Raw genomic sequence first — 21,151 nt, 5'->3', positions numbered from 1 at the left:
CAGAACTATTTTTTTTTCTTTTTTTTATGAGACACTCGGTCCTTTGTTTCAAAGGTAGGCAACTTTAATGCCTATTTTAGATAACAACAGATATATTAAATAATTTCTAGAAATATATCAACTGAGATGACTCCAGTACCACTCAATTTGTACGATGTTTTTCTTTATATTAATATACTCCACAGTAAAAGAAATGTCGGAAACAATTGTATTTCTGGAGCAACTATGAGTCATACTTATCTGCCACTCCAAAAAGTAATAACGTGGCAGACTAGTCAGAAACATCCTTAATTGTCTTGCAGTAGGACACTTACAAACTATTGCAGATATAATTATGATCTTATTTTTTCTGTTCTGAATATATTTTTAAGGTTTAAAGATGTAAATACATAATTACTGTATTTGCAGTCTTAGTAAAACGTTTATCAAAATATTTATGTTTAACAATGATAAATTACTGCCACGGTATGGATTTGTGCTGTTACACTCTATTTATATGATTCCTACTTTTCCCTCCATTACATTATCACTTTTAGCACTTTTGTGAGTCAATATACATATTTAAATTAATAAAATGAGTCAGGTCTTAATTAACAACCTCGCGTAACTCTTGTCCTCATTAAATCCTAATTAAAAATAGTAAGATCAAAGTGTCTTTTAAACGACCTTCAGCGACATCCTTCTAACAGCACGCGAGATCGTGGTGAATACATCTATGGCGGTAAAATAAATATCATGCTGATTATTATTGACATTGTAAATATGTATAATATTCTTTAATTTAAAAATAAATGATTATTAATTAGAATTAATGTCTACTAATGCTAAGATAGCACAGATAATTTCGCCAATGTCACGTAGAATGGAGAAGACACTAAGGAGATTAATCGGTGGTGTCGTGGTGAAGACACAAAGGAGATTAATCGACCGGTGGTGTGACCTTTGTGTACGAGGAAGCCTCTAGGAGTTACTAATCGCGAAGAGCCCTTAAGGCAACCGCTAGCGAGATCGCAGATATGCAACCGCGTCTCCGTGATTCCACCCAGGCATGTCGAAGGAACACCCAAGGGGTGTTGGTCCGTGTTGTCGCGGTTACACTCTCAAAATAATTTAGAAGTAGATGTAACCTTTTGTTTGTACTTTTGTACAAAAAATGATCGTCTTATACAGAAAAAACTAGTCTCATTATCTCATTTCTAGCGCTATATTTGTACACACAATGTAATTTTTTATGAATCGTGGGTAGTGTTAAAATTGTGTTGTTTTTAATAGGTAGAGGTTTCCAGAGTTTTCTTTTTGCGTTTATATTTATGGTTACTGCGTCGTCATTGTCACTCTTATCGTAATTATCATAGCTACTGTTAAAACTGGTTTGAGGTACAAATAGACAACCTTTTTTCTTACTTATGTTAGTTGATAAATATGGGCAAGGAGTTATTAGTAGCTTCCGACATACGACATATGGGCAAGGAGTTATTCGCAGCTTTAGCACGACATAGAGTTTTCACATTGGATGACAATACAGTTAGGTAAGCGGATATCGTAGCCTGAAAACGACTACAAAATCAAAATCAAAAACAGCTTTATTCAGATAGGCTCCAAGAGCACTTTCGAATCGTCGTTTTACAAATTAAAACTAAAAATAAATTATTATTTTTGTAAAAGTAAAGCTACCACCGGTTCAGAATGTACATTCTGCAGAGAAAAAATCGGCAAGAAACTCAGCAGTTACTCTTTTGAAAAATAATATATAAACTGTGTTTTAGTACAAAATTAATAACATCTGCCATACAATACAGCGCCACTAAGTCCACTAAGTCCACACCAGGAACATTGCCTTGCTTTGTCGACACTAGCCTCTTACCCACCCCCGGAGCTCTGGCCACGTTACTCACAACAGTAATACAACTAATAATAATACTACTTGAGCAGTATTATTTAGCTGTGATATTATGTAAGGTAAAAAACTTCCCTAATCGGGGTGCCCTACCCTAATTAAATTTCTTGCATTCCTCATTTCGACTCGACGACTTATTGGTAATGGGCTAGCGCCCTCGCCCAATCATTCCCCACGAATTCAACTTTTAGATAAATAGCTACTGTAATGGAGGAGAAAACATTTTGCCTAATAACCTTCTTAAATTACAGTATATCTGACACTTTTTCTTTTTAGAGGAAAAGGTTAAATAACGATTGAAAATTATAGGCAATAACTATGCATAATGATGTAATTTTATGCAGTAACACACCTTATATTTATTTTACTTACACTTTACACTTTTTTTTTACATAAAAACATTGGATTTTTAGTCGGCCTTATTTTATTAGGTACACATCGAGTAAGACTTATGACTGGTAGTTAACATTATTTATTCAAAACTGACAACTAGTTGGCGACGTAAAAATGTAACAAGTTAGTCAAGTTTCCGATAGTTAAGCGGTAAGGTGCGCCGGCGCATCCCACGCGCAGCCTTGCGATGCCAACGCGGGTCGATATCTATCTAACTACCGACTTACATTTAACACTTTCTATGAAAATTATTTGAAATTTTTACTAATATTGTAAATGCGAAAGTTACTTTGACTGACTATGTGTAATGTAACGTATTGTCAAACTGCTGCAGATTTTGACAAAATTTTACATATATGATTATTTTATTTTTGATAAAATTATAATGTGAAAAATTTAAGTAAAGATAAACATTTTTTTATACAATTGTGATGGCAAACAAGCGCACGAGCTCACCTGCTGGTTAAGCGATAGCCGTAGCTTATAGACGCCTGCAACATCAGAAGCAACACAAACGCGTTACTGACCCTACCCTCAATCCCCCCAGGAACTCAGGTTACTTACTACCATAGGAACTCAACTGCTTGAAAGCAGTGTTATATAATTGTCATCGCCTGTAAGGTCGATGTTCTTCCCCAGTCGAGCTCCTCCAAATTTTGAGCAGGATATCCTGCTATGCCCTATCTTAGTTAACCTTAAGATTGTATTTTTATTAATAATTAGTAATTCTCTTAAAGAAAAATATTATTTCATATTACAGTTATTTGTATGTTACAAATAACAAAAAAAAAAGATTAAGTAAATAATAATTATCGCTTAGATTTAATTTTTTTAATCAACTCATATATATTTATGTAGCTTATTGTTTACAAAAAATACACTACTTGTTTCTTTATAATGAAAACACACATACAATGTTCCTTACGTTGTATGTTTACCTAACATACGTAATATTTTACATACGACACGCTTTAATACAACTATGTTATATTTTAAATACAAATCTGAAATGAAAGTGAGATACAGATAAGTACAATCTGTTTACTTCGCACTAAGCGAAGATGTTAGCGATGCAAGGTCGTGGTTTCACTTATTAACGCCCGTTTAGATTTTTACTTTCATCGACTTTTTTTGTGTAAACATTGTTTTAAATAATTTAGTTTCGAGAAATCTTTGTTGACCAACAAATATTATATAAGTTTTTTTTTTTTATTTTAATAATTGACTGTTTACCTGTACCATTACGAAATCCACCTGTTATCTGTAACAGTAACAATCGCTCTGGTGTATTGGTGCGTGCGCCATGTACGCGCCTAAACACTGACGGTTTGAGGGCTCGATTCGATTCCAGCTCCGGATGGATATCATACATTTGTGCAAATATTTCTTTCCGGTTTGGATGTCCTTCTTTGTGGGTCTTACCACCATGCGTCGGAAAGCACATTAAGTTGTCGTTTGTTATCATATACATCATCATCATCATCAGCAGCAGCAGCACTTCAGCCTATCGCAGTCCACTGCTGGACATACGCCTCCAGGAATTCGCGCCAAAAATGGCGTGAACTCATGTGTGTTGCCCATAGTCACTACGCTGGGCAGGCGGGTTGGTGACAGCAGGGCTGGCTTTGTCGCACCGAAGACGCTGCTGCCCGTCTTCGACCTGTGTATTTCAAATCCAGCAGTTGGATGGCTATTCCGCCATCTGTCGGCTTTTAAGTTCCAAGGTGTAGTAGAGCTGTGTTATTCCTTAGTCGCCTCTTACGACAGCTACGGGAAGAGAAGGGGTGGCTATATTATTTATTGCTGTAGCCACACAGCTTATCATATACACCTGATAACGATCGTTACTCATAGACATTAATGTTAAAAACGGAACATAGGGAATACATATAATATCCGCTAACCCGCAGCGGAGCAGCGTGGTGGATTAAGCCCTGATTATTCGCCAACATGAAGAAAGAGGCCTATGCCTGACAGTGGGATATAATATAAAAAAATTAAATGAAGTCCAACAAAGATCTGAGTCCTAAGTAAGGTCGGGGCCTCGTCATTACTCACACCACTCATGGCCGCGTCTTACAAACACACAGAGATACTACCGAATTGAATACTTTATTACATATGTAGTAAAGATCGTTTTAGTATTGTGACATCTTTTGTTGTAAGATACTGTTTTGTTATCATAATTTTAAACAGTTGGAATTTTTTTTTTAAATATTAACGAAATAATTAATACCAAAAGAAACAGAGCTGTTAATGATTAAAGGAATTCGGCAACAAAATTATTAATGATTTTTTTTATTTCACGTTTTTAATTTAAGAACGCAAATTCTTAATTATTTACTTTGTTCAACAAGGTCACTGTACAGTCTGCGAACTCTTTTGTACAACGCACTTCAAAATCGATTTGGATAATATCAAAATACGATAACTGGCACCCGAATTAAAAAAAAAAAACAATTAAAAATCATCTACACGTTCGGATACTTGAAACGCATCCGTTTAAATACAAACTATTAACCGTTACATAAAAACTTTTTTGAGCAATTTTAATCTCTATTTATTAAAGAATAAAGAATACTATAAATAAAATTAGTAGCATAGATAATGTGTGCATAACTATGGATATTTTTTTAGAATATACTAAATTGGTCACTATAAAATTAGAAATAAAGTTGAATATTCTGCTTCTTACGCTTTGATAGCCACCATTATAGTTTTGTTGGATCAGGAAACGTAACAGAAAAAGATGTATATTTATACTGCCACTGGATGAATCTTTGGTGATTGTGAAATATGAGTAACTTAATGTTTCATTAATTTCATTCTTTATTCATATAAATTATCCTAAATTAATACAAAACAAAATTATCTTTATCTATATCTTTGCTATATGATTGCTGTAGAAACGAATGTTCCGAAATCTTAATTGAATTTTTGAAGTTATATTTCTTTTGGCGCGTCAGGGAAAAATGATAATAGTTTACGATGCGCGCGAAAACCGTCACACAAAAACCGACACCCTGAAGTCAGCTAGTCAACGAAGAATAGGTTAGCAACGTGTAGTTAGCTAGCCAATGAAGTATAACTTCTTATGTGCATAACTACACAGAAACTTTCTTTTGTAAAAGTACCTACTCCTTAATTTGTAGGTATATAATATGTAAAGTTAATTTTACTACAAGCACGGATCTTGTTTCCTATTTATATTGAAATAATTGTGTTTTCTCGCAAACGAAAAAAACCGACTTCAATTACATCGACAAGTAATACAACGTAAGTAGACGAAAAATATTAACAAACGCACTAGTCGTCACTGCGACTTTCGAGGGTTTCCCTCGATTTCTCTAGTATTCCATCATCGGAACCTGGTTTCCTTATCATGCTACCACGTCATATCTCCTTACCAACAAAAACATACAACATACCGTTTTAGTAAGTAATAGTTATTAATAGCTGACCCCGCAAACGTTGTTTAGCCGTATATGTTATTAACCCCTTATAACTCAGGGGTATGAAAAATAGATGTTGGCCGATTCTCAGACCTACCCGATATGTACACAAAATTTCATAAAAATCGGTTCAATCGTTTCGGAGGAGTATCGTAACTAACACTGTGACACGAGAATTTTATATATATAAGATAGAATTATTATATGAAAGTTGAACAATTTCACTATCTTTGTTATTTCCATATTAAGTATTGCCAAATTAGCTATTTTTTATTTTAATAATAAACATCGTATAGGTTTCAAAAACTTCTTAGATAATATCTAATTTAACCATAAACATGGTTAAAACGCCTCCTACTACCTACGTACTCGTAATATTGAAGATGGCGCCAAAATTCTGCGTAATACTCGAACTAAGTAAACATCACATTATAATGCATTTAGTAAAGATTTCACTAAAATAATGTTAATACAGTTAATGAGAATCTATGATTACCTACTTTAAAATGTAGGGTCTTGAAATGAGTAAAAAAATGCTTCTAGTCAATCAATACATAATTTTAAGACTTATTGATTTTATAAGTTTTTTTTTTTTTTTTTTTTAAATATTACCTTTATTACCTATGTAACAGTATAATGCAAACGTATTACTAACTGAGGTGTAACTTAAGATTGACAATTTTAAAAAAGTAATCGCGTAGTTTTTTACCGAATCTCCTCGGCAGAATTTACACCCCGAATCGGTTGTAGCTTCATTTTCAACCAAATTATTTTTTTTAAATATATATATATTTGTTATTGTGAAATGACGATTCAAAAGTGTTTTACAGCCTCCTTAAATAAACAGATTTTTGATTTATTATGAACGTACACGGTACTTGTACATATTACTTGGACAATTTATCAAAAAAAAAAATTCATAGACATTAGGGTTTTTTAGAAGAGCTTCAACATAGACATGATCTAAATAACTTTGATATTTAATTTTTTTATGTTTTTCCTTTGGTGTTCAATATGTAAATAAATTATCAAATTGTGGTAGAAATTAATATAGGGCCGCGCATGCGCCGTTTGATCTATTTCCCGACGAGGAAGCGATGGCCCTTAGAATGTGACCTAGCTATATTTATGCCACGTAGCGAAACGAACGCACCTTCCGTTTGTGACCAATATCCGTCGTTAAAAAACTGTTTTTCTTTTTCTCAATGGAATTTTAACAAGCCTTAAGTAATAATACGTGATTGGTAGGTGATTGATGGTTCTTTTTTTTGTGGCAAAGCGTTTGTTTTATATCTATTTTTATAATTTCATGCCATACAAATTATAAATTGTGGTTTTAGTGTTGTATTATCTATGTACAAAGTATTACGTATAAGTAAATAAAGTATCTTTACTTATATTAAAAACATAACTGGCCTCATATATTAAAGATATTTAAAAAAATATTTTGGATGAATACTATTTCGCAGTAGATACTGAAGTCAGAAATTAAATTAAAACTAGTAAAGAATAAAAATGAAAAGTACAAATAGCGTGTAAAAGCGGTCGTATTACTAACAATCTCTTATCTTTAAGTGAGAAAATGTAGGACACAACGTTGGATAGGCAAAAAAATACAGTATTAGAGGGTTTCAATAGTAATAATCGATTTATCATTAATTGTGCTTACTAGCTACAAACTTCTGACGTATGAAATTTTATTTTATACAGTAATCATCAGTCGGTAAACAGGTGTACGGCTTACCTGATGGTAGACGAGTACCGTAGCTTAAATACGCCTGCAACGCCAGAAGCATCGGCCCTACCTCTAACCCTCTCCATTAGCTCACCTTACTCACCACAGGAACGCAACACTGCTTGAAAGCAGTATTCTTTAAAGTTCTATCTCAAGAAGGCAATTACATAACAATGTGTTAAAATCAGCCGTTAAGCTCTTTTTTGAAGAACAACTTAACTCTTTTTTGAAGTCAAACAACTAATCTCTAATATTAAAAATCGATTTCAAGCCGTAATTGGTAATACTTGAAAAGTAAAGTTTACATATAATAATTACTCCTCTGTTGAACTGAGATTTTTCCATTAAGGTCAACAATTACTCCTACTTTAAACTGGATTTATATTTGAAGTTGCGTTAGAAAGTCAATATATGTCTAGAATAGAGGTTATATTTATTGATTTTAAATGCAATACGATACGCAAAGATTATTCAAAAATTTCTAAAAGCCTCAAAACAAACTTACTATACCATTAAAATCTTTGAAATATAACTTTCCGAAAAAAATAACATCACAATACCAATCCTACTGCATCATTAAAATTGTTAAAATATCAACATTTTCAATATGACAACAATGGTTCAAGATCCGATTATGTTTATTAATGGTTAACCTAACGTAATAAATGGTCCCTAAAAGTAGGGTCTGGTCCAAATCTCCAACTTGACCCGCTAAAACAAAACGTTTAAAGAAACAAATATCTATTGAATTATTCATAGCCCTTTATAGAGAGCAATCGCTTCACGATTAAAATCCGATAAATTGGAATGATACTCCGATATATATAATGATGACCGATTTAAATGGCACTTAGATATGGTAAGGTTTTACGGAACTTGTCCTAACTGTGTCAGAGATGCATCTGCTTTTGACATACATACATATATTTGACATTAGTTTAAGTGTTTTACTTTTCATTTCACTTAATATTTACTTCGTAATGTTTGGTTCGTTCTACGTTTCGTATAATATTTTGTATTCGCATTCGCGTTCAGCCTGTAACATGCCATATCTGGGCATAGGCCTCTTTCTCCACCTAGGACAATTTTACTATAGACATAGCTATATTTCCAAAATTTTAATTCTATGATAAGCAAATGCATATAGATTCCAGGATTCATAAAGCTTGCACTGGACATCTTGTTTATTTTTGCCCAAAAAAGTGCGTTTCAACGGGAAATTACGTTTAATGTTTTTTGCCAACACATAAACTTGATATGCATGATTTATAAATAATTAATTAGTATATGATATTAAAATAATTGTGAATATTTTAATAATAAGCTAAGTCTACATTTTGTATCTAACAACGTTACAAAATATGGTAAGTCACTCAATTTATGTATTATAAAGCATAGTAACATATTTTTTTCTAATCGATATTTTATCGTACAAAAAATACAAAACATTCAACAAGTGTAGGAGTAACATTATAGCAAAGACCGATAAATTGACAGATATAAGTGAGCCTTCAAATCTAATTTTTTGTCTGCCCTTGTCAATAGTGATTGAAACAAAAAATTATTTAAATAGTTACAAAAACTGAATCAATTGTTGCTCCATTTATGATGCCTTTTAGGCAAAAGTTTTTATCCAGAAGTAGGATATGTTAAAAATATACAATATATATACTATTACAGACAATGTGAGCACAATTTTGTTCTTTAGCTCCTGAAAATACTTCGGAAAACTTTGATTGTTTTAATGCACAAAACACGAAAAAAGATGCATCAGGAAATCGGTATTTTTTTTAAAGTTTTCTAATACTGTGTAAAAGGTCATCACGCAAAAAAATACAGGAAATTGTAAAATTTCAGACATTGCGACGATTTTTCTAATTTATACTTTCGACCCCAAAGCAGGACAATGTCTGTCGGAGCAACTACTTATAAGCTAGCACACCTGGAGAATTTCGTACAAAACGAAAGAAAAAAAGATGAGTTATCCAATTTGGAGCAGTCGTTCAGATTCATGCGTACATACATACATTTTAACGATCACTTGATATACTTTACACAAGCACAGCTGACGATAAAAGTATTTACGTCTGAGGCATGTCATACAACAACTCTTGCAATCAAATCAAGGGTACTTGTCACTTGAGGTCACTTAAGCAGTTCATCTTCGACTTTTAATATCTCGAATGGTCTGATGTCAATAGGAACAATTGAATTTCAAAGGTCTTCAAATTAAAAATGGTTTATTATTATTATCCGTAATATATTTATAGTTTAGAATATTTCAAAATGAAATAAGGTCTTATATTTAAAGATTTACTTAGAAAGAAAAAAACTGAAAGTCACCTCCAAAAGACTAAGAAACAAGATCTACCTCTTTTGAAACTAAATCTTTTTGTCGGATTTTTGACTACATATTTCTATAACTATCTTATTAAATGCTAGCGATATATATCTCATTAAAGTTACTTAATGAGATACATATCGCTAAATACTATAAAAAATAACATAAATCTCTAGCGGACTAATTCTAAACATTAGCAACCTCGCGCTCTACCTTCGATAATCTTGAAAAACCATTATATTCCTATCAGATTTTTAAATAAACTACCTTATCGGCTGATAAGAGCTAATGTACATAGAAATCTTAACAGCATTTTTATCTACATTGTCAATTACAGCGACAAAAAATAAGCGATGACATGACGTTAAAAAGTATTAAAAGTAATTAATCAGCCATTACTTTGTCTCTGTGTAATAAAAAATAATAATAAGAAAAATTTTAGTGTGTGAGTTGCCAGTTATATGAGACAGACTTGAATACAGCCTATCTATTGAAATTAGCCCATAGGCTATAAAATATAACGTTAGATATGTGTATAAACATATATGCACTGTATGGTTACGGCATTAAGAATATAGCCACCCCCTCTCTTCCCGTGGGTGTCAAAAAGGTGACTAAGGGATAACACAGTTCCACTACCACCTTGGAACTTAAAAAGCCGACCGATGGCGGGATAACCATCCAAATGCTGGCTTTGAAATACACAGGTCGAAGACGGGCAGCAGCGTCTTCGGTGCGACAAAGCCAGCCCTGCTGTCACCAACCCGCCTGCCCAGCGTGGTGACTATGGGCAAAACACATAAGTTCACTCCATTTTTGGCGCGAACGTGTGGAGGCCTATGTCCAGCAGTGGACTGTAATAGGCTGAAATGATGATGATGATGATGACGTGTATAAACGATGTAACTAAAAAAAATGTCCTAAGTAGTTTGTTTACTTTAGCAATATATAAAATTAATATCAGGTTTTATAATAAATTATAATTTAAATATTGTGTCTTAAATATATTTATTTAAATTATATCTTTATTGCCGACCTTCAATATTACGGTTGCATAATATATTTTTCTTGTCTTAAAATTTACTTATATTAGGAAATGTAAATTTGATATTAGATATATTATTTATTATTTACGCAAATTATACACAATTTGCGTATACTTATTAACACCTTCGTAGTGAGTAATAACATACTTTTTATTAAAAGATTATCTATTGATAGTTGCTATTGATGATTAAATTTATAGTATAACGATAACACATACTTTCATAATAATCTCACGTACACACCAATTTAAATTACTGTTACTGTTTTACAAAAATTGAAATACAAAAAAAAAAGTTGACTTACGATACCCAGCAAAAGACCTTATTTTTAAAATCATAAATAAATTTTAAAAACACTAATTGGTAACTCAAAATTAAACACTATAAATATTATTCACACATACATGACTTAAATTGACGATATTTTAACGGTCGAAGTTCAAAACACTTGTACATTCGTATTATACATATAATAATAAAAAAAGACATACTTAAATCAGTTAGTTCGTTTTCGAAAAACAGTTGTCAAACGTCAAAAAATTTACCGCGCGAATTTTTTTTTTTTATTATTTAATGTCGACACATGCACACAGTTCGAGCGTCGTGGGCGCACTGGCTTGCGTCCTTCGACTTTCACTATAGGTCTACAGATAATAAATACTAAGTTGTAATGCTAAGTTCAGTCCAGCTTTGGCGCGGTCTGAATGCCTAGGTTGTTTTTTTTTGTGATAGTGATAAACAATCGGCGAAGTTTAGGAATTTGGAATCCTTTTTATATTCTATTACAAAATATTTTCATTCATATAATTTTATAATATTACAACGACTAAAAAAATATTACTTAAGTAGTGTTATTTGTGATTTGTAATGAATTAATATAGTATGTTTTTCCAATGTCAAATTTAATTAAAAAATAACGTTTCACTTCAGGTCAAGAATACAAGTAACGCTTCAAAATATGTAAAGCTGTTCATTTCTTTCCCCTTGATCTATACATTAACCTTTAAAATTTTATGTGACTTAAAAAGATAAATGTTAAGCAATTTTTATCATATAATTAATAAATTATAGCCTTTTTATTGCTTTTATTTTTTTATTTCGACTACGGCTTGTCAATATTAGATCAATTTTGTAAAAAATATTCTAACAAATTAATTTGCTGTCCATTGATACAAAATACAAATTTAAAAATGAAGTTTTATTTTTACTAGTTCTAAGTTTTCTCTCTAAGCTCTAACTCGTGTTTAGTCATCTAAGATTTATTTTGTATTCATTAGATAATAGATTTCGTTTTAAAAATGTTGACAATTATTATTTAACAACAATTATAAATGACCACCTAAATTGTAATATATTCTTTTTAAGTAATATGTTACATCTTCATAGATATTCGGGTTCATGTCCGGTCAAAAAAATTGTAACTTTTTTAGACCTATTTAAAATTCAAAACGCTTTTAATACTAAAACATTTTTAGCATACTAAGTAGTTTATAATACAATCTTGTATATACAGAAGCTCCTGTATATGTAACTCAATTACGTATTCTATTTTTTTATACGTACCACCCCACGGCATGGGCGTAGGCCTCTTTATCCATGCATGAAAAGGGGAAAGAATATTTATATTTTATTCCTTAATTATAATTAACGAACTACAGCTTATTTAGTGCCTCAATTAATAAAAGACCTACCGTCTAAATTGATTGAAAGTATTACACTAATTAATTTAAAAAATGAACGAAAAAAAAAAATTACTTTCTTGATAATATGGTGACTAATATACCTACCATTTGACTGTGTGCATCTTTTTATTTGAGTTTTCAGTCCCAGCTTGCTTGTAATAGGAGGGTGCGTAAATGTGTGATTTACTTTATTTTTTTTTTGTTTCATTGGTTATTTTACTAACTAGCATTGTCTTAAGTAAACCGCAAAGTCGCAAACCTGCGTGTTTTTTAATGCTATTTATAATAAATAAGTACATCATTGTTTATTTGATAAATAAATAAAAAATTGTTTTATTGTAATACTAGACATTTCCTAGAACCAAATTTCGCCACCCATTACATAACAGTATCGTTTCTGGTTATGTTAGATTGTATACATTAATAAATAAGAATCGTCGAAACATACTATGTCCTCGTGTAACTTCCGATCGACTGAGACATTAGGATTTTGAGTAACTTAAATATTGTGACTAAGTTATGGTGGTAAAATACCTAATTTTAAGATCTATATTTATTGCTTTGTAACTTTCTTTTACTAATGTTGAGTTTTTTTTTTAATCATATTATTTTTGACGTTCGTTAAATGTATGTCACCTTTTAATCACCTTTTATGGCGAAGTAAATGTTTTCATTTCATTTCATTTGTATTCAGGACAAAGTTTGTATAAAAGAAAATTTAAAAAAATCGATTTATTCACTAACAAAATAAGCCTGTACGACGTTCATCGAATCTGCTAATATACCTATTATAGAGTTTGCGTTAACATCGCGTAATTTACGTAAAATGTTAACACTGACTTAAGACCGTGCTGTTTTAAAATCGTTGTTTTCTATCATTTATTATGTTACCATTTATAAATAAAATATAAATATATATATAAAATATAAAATTTTCTAACACGATCGCTATGGCGTAATCGTTCCGGTCTTGGTATTTGTCCTGGAGAGTACCCACCATGCAAGTAAAGTTTTGTTTGTTTGTACGCGTTACTTTCAGGAACTTCAGGTTCGAATTGAAAGACTATTTTTTGTTGGTACTTGGTAGTCAATTTACCGAGAAAGATCTCTGTAACATTTTAGTACGGGTTTTCCTCATATTAACGCGGGTGAAACCGCAGTGCACAGCTAGTTTTACATAAATACAGAGCTAGAGAGTTGTAACGTTAACACGGCAATTTTTATTGCGATTCACTTGAGACGAGTCAGTTCACCATCTTCATAACACTGTGGCGATATTTCATATCTTTTTAAAAATATTAAAATAGATGGCAAAGAAAGTAGTCATCTTTACTTGTTTCATACATAAACATACAAATTCACTTTCGAAAAATTACTTTTACTGTTTTTATTACAGACTAAAACTTTTCAAGTTACGAAAATTTATTAAATTCTTTTAAATTTGTATTGTGTTTGTGCAAAAGTTTTCCTTAGAATCTAATTTGATAAGGATGTTAATGTTTGTTCATAACTCTGAAAACTATCAACAATCTAACTTAAGATTTTATACGTATTATAAAAACTAATGCGGAATCAGGAAATATACATCGTAGAGAAAAATCTAATCTAGTATTTTTTTTTCTTATTAATTTTTCATCAATATTTGACGACGCATTAGCGCAACGGTCATAGCACTGGCTTATTGTTGTTTGCATTTGCGGTTCAATCCCTTGCATTTTGTACAGTCCTCGACTTACGTCGTTTCGATTTACGTCGTTTCAAGTTACGTCGAACAATGTTTTGACACTTGCTCAAGCATACGTCAATTGTTTCGATTTCCATAGGAGAATTCACCAGTTAACAGAGAAATTTTAATGTTAATAACAAAATTTGCGCAGCCTATCAGTGTTACCAAGACCTATATGATAGCAAGAAAAAAGAAACGAAGCAATCTAGAATTGACAGTATCTAAAAGCCGAAAGTTTAATTTATTATTTCTCATTACATATTTTGATTATCAAATTTTAATCATTATTATTAAATTATTTATCGTTGTGTTCATTTGTTTGTTACTTTATTACCAAAAGTAAGTTCTTAAAATAATTATATATGTACTTATAAAATTGAAATGTATTTATAGTATTTGTGTGTTTTTAATTTTAATAATAATATTCTTTGACGGTTCGCAGGAAAGTGGACATAAGGTGCCAATCAAACCACTAATTGCAAATTCATGCGACGTTTCGATCCTTTATTGGACCATCATCAGGCATCTAAAATACGTACAAATATCGTACAACTTTATTCAATATTTGTACGTATTTTAGATGCCTGATGATGGTCCACCTTATGTCCACTTTCCTGCGAACCGTCAAAGAATATTATTATTAAAATTAAAAACACACAAATACTATAAATACATTTCAATTTTATAAGTACATATATAATTATTTTAAGAACTTACTTTTGGTAATAAAGTATATATATCCTTTGATGTAAATGCAGTTTTTTTTTTTAAGTCCGTGTGGATCCTAACCCTTGAGTTTTACATGTAAACATATGAAAAAATATGTCTATACGACGTTTCGATTTATGTAATATGTCTCGGCTTACGACGTTTCGATTTACGTCGCGTATTTCGAGAACCTAACATGCCGTAAGTACGAGGACTGTATTTGCTATACAGATGTTTGTAATGGTCTGGGCGTTTGTGCTTGTATACTATGTTTATTTCGAACTCCTGACACAGCAGTAAATCCTAGTGAGGGTGATGAGTGTGAGGCGCACATAATTCTAAAGAAACATTTTATTTCATTTTTATTATTTTTATTTAATTTTTAAATTATGAATTGATAGATATTAAAACTAAATTATTTAAACGTATAAACATAAACCATAAGTTTTTTAGCAATTATTACAGCATATTCCAGGTTATATTACATAGGTACAAAGTACAATATTGTCCAAAAACACGCAATAAATTGAAGCTACAATACACCAGCTAAATTGTTAAGCCGATGTAACACGCAAGGGCATAGTACAAATAAGATTATCTAGTATTATTTTACTCTAAACGAAGTAAAAATAATACATACCTACATAGATTATAAGCAAGTCAGGTGTCAAAAATTTGTTGACAAAATGGCGGTCAATGTAGAACATAGAAAAAAATCATCTAAATCAAATAATTCTTTTTTAACCGACTTCAAAAAAAGGAGGAGGTTACTCAATTCGACCGTATATATTTTTTTTTTTTTTTTTATGTATGTTCGGAGATAACTTCTTCGTTTATGAACCGATTTTGATAATTCTTTTTTTGTTGGAAAGGAGATATCCATAGTTTGGTACCATGATAAGGAAACCAGGATCTGATGATGGGATCCCAGAGAAATCGAGGGAAACTTTCAAAAATCGTAAGGGTGACTAGTAAATTTAATCATGTTTTCATTAAGTACTATAAACCACTACTATTAAATAAAGGTCTGGAGTCGATCTGATGATGGAGAAGAAAGATAGTCGAGGGAACTCTTTAACGATTTATAGCAATTACCAGCTGTTTGAACTTAATTCGTTTCTATTGATGAGAACTTTGCATATGTATGAGTTATAAGTGCTATTTCAGTCTGATGATGGAGACGAAAGATAGTCGAGGGAACTCTTCAACGACTTATAGCAATTACCTGCTGTTTGAACTTAATTCGTTTCTATTGATGAGAACTTTGCACCTATATGAGTTACAAGTGCCATTAAGTCTGATGATGGAGACGAAAGATAGTCGAGGGAACTTTTCAACGATTTATAGCAATTACCTGCTGTGTGATCATCTGTGTCGCAGGACCAGGTTTGATGATGGAGCCCATAAACACTCGAGGGAATTTCTCAACAATTTTCAGCAGTTATACCTTTTGTTGTTTGACGACCGCTTTGATATAACGGTGCATGTGCCGTGTCGGCGGCGCTTAAACACCGACGGTCGCGGGTTCTATTCCCGCTCGGAGTGGATATTTATGTTTATACAAATATTTATTTTCGGTCTAGTTGTTAATCCTTGTGGTTCTCCCAACCTAGCCTCAGAGAACACGCTAGGCCGTCAGTCCCGGTTGTTATTATGTACACCTGATAGCGAACTTTACTCATAGTATGTCGACGCGTTAGCGCAGCGGTCACAGCACCGGCTGTTGCGCTGGCATTTGTGGGTTCAATCTCCGCGCACGACAGACATTTGTATTGGCCATATAGATGTTTGTCATTGTCTGGGTGTTTGTGCTTGTGTATTGTATATGTTTCCGGACCCCCGACACAAGAGAAAAAGCATCCTTGTTAGGTCTACCCATCACTAAAAATTGTAAAATAAAATAATTTTTAACAAAAAAAAAAACCGACTTCAAACAGGAAACTAAAAAGTGAAAAATAAATTTACTTAGTACAAAGTAATTCGTATTTTGATTTAGTTAATCAGAAATGATTAAATAAATATTTTATAATTTTGAAGTTGGTGCCAAGTAAATACTACAACAACCTGGCTACAATAACAAATACAAACAACACACACACAACAAACAAGTACAAAAAATACTATTAGATATGTCAAAACAATAACAGAATAATAACAGTATTCAACCTAATAGTCAATGAAACAAATTATGAAAGAAAACTGAATACAACTTACGAGTAGATACCAGAGTAGTTGTTTTACTTGGCACCGACTTCAAAATTATAAAATATTTATTTAATCATTTCTGATTAACTAAATCAAAATACGAATTACTTTGTACTAAGTAAATTTATTTTTCACTTTTTAGTTTCCTGTTTGAAGTCGGTTTTTTTTTTTTGTTAAAAATTATTTTATTGTTATAAAATGAGAAGAAAAAACGACTTCAATTTTGACATCGACAAATAATAATAAAATGGGAATATCATTAACGTAGGTAGTCGAAAAATAGTCGATTAAATAGGTACGCATTAGATGCGATTTTTTTTATCAGATCTCGTTCTAATTTAAATAGTACCGAGCATATGGCAATTTCTATCTTTCGAATAAAAAAAATTGCTTTTTAAAACCGGTACACCGAGGAAAGAGTTACCAGGATGCACGCGTAAAAAAATAAAATAAAACATCGAGTCAAATTGAGGACCACCTCTTTTATTGAAGTCGTTTAAAAATGTCCTGCATATTTTTCTTAAACTTTTTCTTAACCTTAACTAAACAAAAAAACTTCAAATTATTGTTTTAAGACAGAGCAGTTTTGTAAAGGATAGATTAAACATACATAAAAGATTATAAGCTGTATTCCCGCAATAAAATCACGTCATTAAACTACTAGAAATCGTACAAATAACATCCATTTGCAGACGAAACACCAAATATGACTTACGGAAATGCACGCGTTCCAACGTGTTTTTCGATGTGACGAATCACACGAGCATGCGAACAAAAGGACCGCATCGCATTATGAATAAGGACTACTGTTCTACTTATTAAAATGCAGGAGGCGTCGAGTTATATAACTATGTTTTCTGCATATTTTCCTAACGATTTGCATACGCTTTGTAAGTGTAAATAGTTTAGTTAGACACGTTTATCTCGGTATTATCCTATATTACAAGTTGTTACTGAGTCATGGTTTTGTAAGTAAAGAACAAACAGACTCACTGGCGTTTGTATTGAAAACGTATTTTATAATATATTTTATGCCTGAATTTGACTGAAACTGAATTTGTTATAATATTCTTTATAGTATTTTAAATTTGTAACAGTAATTCTAATACATTTAATTTGACTTTATTTAAAAAAAGATTTAATAAACACTTCACACTTCACCCAGACCACGACAAACATCTATATGAAAAAAACATCTCTTTTTTCGTAAGTCTCAATTAGATTGTATTTTTTATGTGTGTTATAACTTACATAAAAATATACCTAATCGATAGCTAATACTTGTCACGTGCTCTGATTTAAATTTCATCGATATCTGACGAATACTCTGAGTTATCCCTAGTAATGCGTATTCTATCGGTCTTTTCATCTGTCTACGTTGTATGATTTGTAGATGGAAATCGAAGTAATTTTTTTTTTCATTTACTTTGTATGTTATATACATGTATAATAGAGCAATTTAAAATATTTTAAGTTCAGGGTTAGCCGTGTTCCATCGTTTCCCCAAAACTGCAAATGTCACGAACATAACGCGCCCTTTACACTGTTCGATATACGTATATTTATTAAACAACTCTATACTGACAGTTCTTATGTAAAATAAAATATTTGTCTTGTTTTTTCGTTAATCGTCAGTTGTCTACTTGGTAAATATTAATCTTTTGTAAATGTGTTTATGAAAAGGATCCGCTGGCAACCCCGCTGAAAGTTCCAAAAAAACGGTGATTGTATGGGAAGTTATTGTAAACTATTGTGTTTGGAACAGAGATTCAAAATTTTTTATACAATTTTCATTCGTTTATTATAAGTTTTTTTACTTTCAAGGTCACACCGCGCACCGCGACAATCACATAGAAACAAGTGTTATCCTTTTTAGTTTTAATTTTACTGTAACCGTTTTTGAAGTAAAACTTCTTCACACACGCTTGACTTGAGGAGTAAGTTGGTGAATGCTTGACGAGAGCGTTACAAAAAGAGTGCTCGGCAGAGGCGAGCATAGATTTTCTTTCTCTCATAGCCAATTACGTTTCGTATAGGTATCTAAGACACAGTGCAGGCTAATGTGCAAGCCTATTATTAAAGAAGTTTCACTGCAGACTACACGTGACACACTCTTTTTTTTTTAATTGTAATCACGTAATTTTTAAATTTTTATTATAATTTATTCCGTGTTTTTCGAAATTATAAAAATTATTTTACCCTTTGGTATAACTTTTGGGTATCATTAACATCTGCAATTGAGATACTACTTCATTTGTCTTGTTATATGTGTTAATTGTTATGTGTTTAATATATTTATACTTCATTCATGATCTTATAAATCCATTAACATTTTAAGTATGATATTAATTCAGATAAAAAACATGAACATAAGACAATCAATTATTATACAAGGAATGTAACCAGATACAAAAAACTTGGAAATTTTCCATCTAAATGTAATATAACTTGAATAATTTATGACTTCGTGGTTTAAAGGGCGAAAAAACTAAGAACTATATTATATTCTAGGAAAATAACACGTGATAAATTTACGACACAACACTACAACTTTTTTTTTTACTTCAATATACCTGAATTGCAATTATTATTTAAGATTTAAGTTCAATAACTTAAACCTGAACATAATCTTACGCTGTTTTATCTGTCACTTCTCTGCTCTCTCTGTCATACCGAAATCTGTTATTTTGCTTCTAATTATTAGATGTTCTTAAATATAACATAAAAAAGTTCTTGCGTACAAAGTACACATGTCAGAAGTGAAACTTCTTTGGCATCATCATCACCATCATGATTTCAGCCTATTGCAGTCCACTACTGGACATAGGCCGCCACAAGTTCACGCCAAAAATGCGTGAAATCATGTGTGTTGCCCATAGTCACCACGCTGGGCAGGCGGGTTGGTGACCGCAGGGCTGGCTTTTTCGCACCTAAGACGCTCCTGCCCGTCTTCGGCCTGTATGTTTCAAAGCCAGCGGTTAGATAGTTATCCCGCCATCGGTCGACTTCTTAAGTTCCAAGGTGGTAGTGGAACCTTGTTATTCTTTAGCCGCCTCTTACGACACCCACGGGAAGAGAGGGGGTGGCTATATTCTTCTTTGGTGCCGTAGCCACACAGCACGGCTCTCCTTTGTCAAACTAATGTTTAAGTTTCGTTTATATTTATACAAATCTAAAGCTTTAGATTTCCATTCTAGCGCCATCGACAAAAACATTGTCGTTTCATTAAAACGTTACCGTTTTACCCAATAAAAAATTTACCTTCATGCGCCTACAAAAGTTTTACTTCATAAATTAAAAATATGTCAGATAAATCATTTCTTTCTATTTTTAATTTTAGTAGATTACCAATTAGCTCTTAGTGTAAAATATAATATGAAGTATTAATATAAAAGTACCAGTATACAATAATTTATAAATAAACACAACAATTATAATTACTTTAGCTGAATTGGTCCTACTGCTTGGACCCCGTTATTTATTAAAAAAAAAAAAAAAAAATCCAATCAAAAACGTTTGTTTACATATTTTTGTATATGGGCAGTAAAAAAATGTATAACAATATATATATCAATCATTTTATAATTTGTAGTAATCAGATATCGCATCCTAAGAATGTCGAATCGTATGTACTAAAGATATTTCATTTTTCTTTTATTTAAGGTGGACGACTTAAGGTAAAGTTAAGAGCATTCATTATGATATTACTTTAATAACTAAAATTAAAGTCAGACGTAGTTAGAAATTCATAATTACACGTACCTAGATTAAAGTAAAGATTTTATCGTTTTACTTTATTCTTATAATAACGTTAATAAATTATACCTTATTAATTTATTATAAATTAATTTATTTATCTTACGTTATCAATAAAAACTAGACTATACCAGAAGTGACAATAGCTCTATATCGAAACCACTTCCCAGGTACGATCACATAATGTTCCTAATAAACAAGTTATCAAGC

The 21,151-nt window shown here is 31.6% G+C and overlaps 1 long non-coding RNA gene across 1 annotated transcript in view; it reads right to left on the bottom strand.

The window, feature by feature from the left end:
- Positions 1 to 11,516, bottom strand: part of LOC123664077 — a 30,413-nt gene extending 18,897 nt beyond the window's left edge. Inside the window, exon 1 of the long non-coding RNA XR_006744765.1 lies at positions 11,356 to 11,516. This is a non-coding gene — a long non-coding RNA (uncharacterized LOC123664077). The remainder of the gene's footprint in view (positions 1 to 11,355) is intronic.
- Positions 11,517 to 21,151: the final 9,635 nt, after the last annotated feature.

Source organism: Melitaea cinxia, chromosome 21 (assembly GCF_905220565.1).
Source record: "Melitaea cinxia chromosome 21, ilMelCinx1.1, whole genome shotgun sequence".
Taxonomy (NCBI): domain Eukaryota; kingdom Metazoa; phylum Arthropoda; class Insecta; order Lepidoptera; family Nymphalidae; genus Melitaea; species Melitaea cinxia.
Note: the sequence above shows the minus strand (reverse complement) of the source record. Positions and strands in the feature narration are given on the sequence as shown.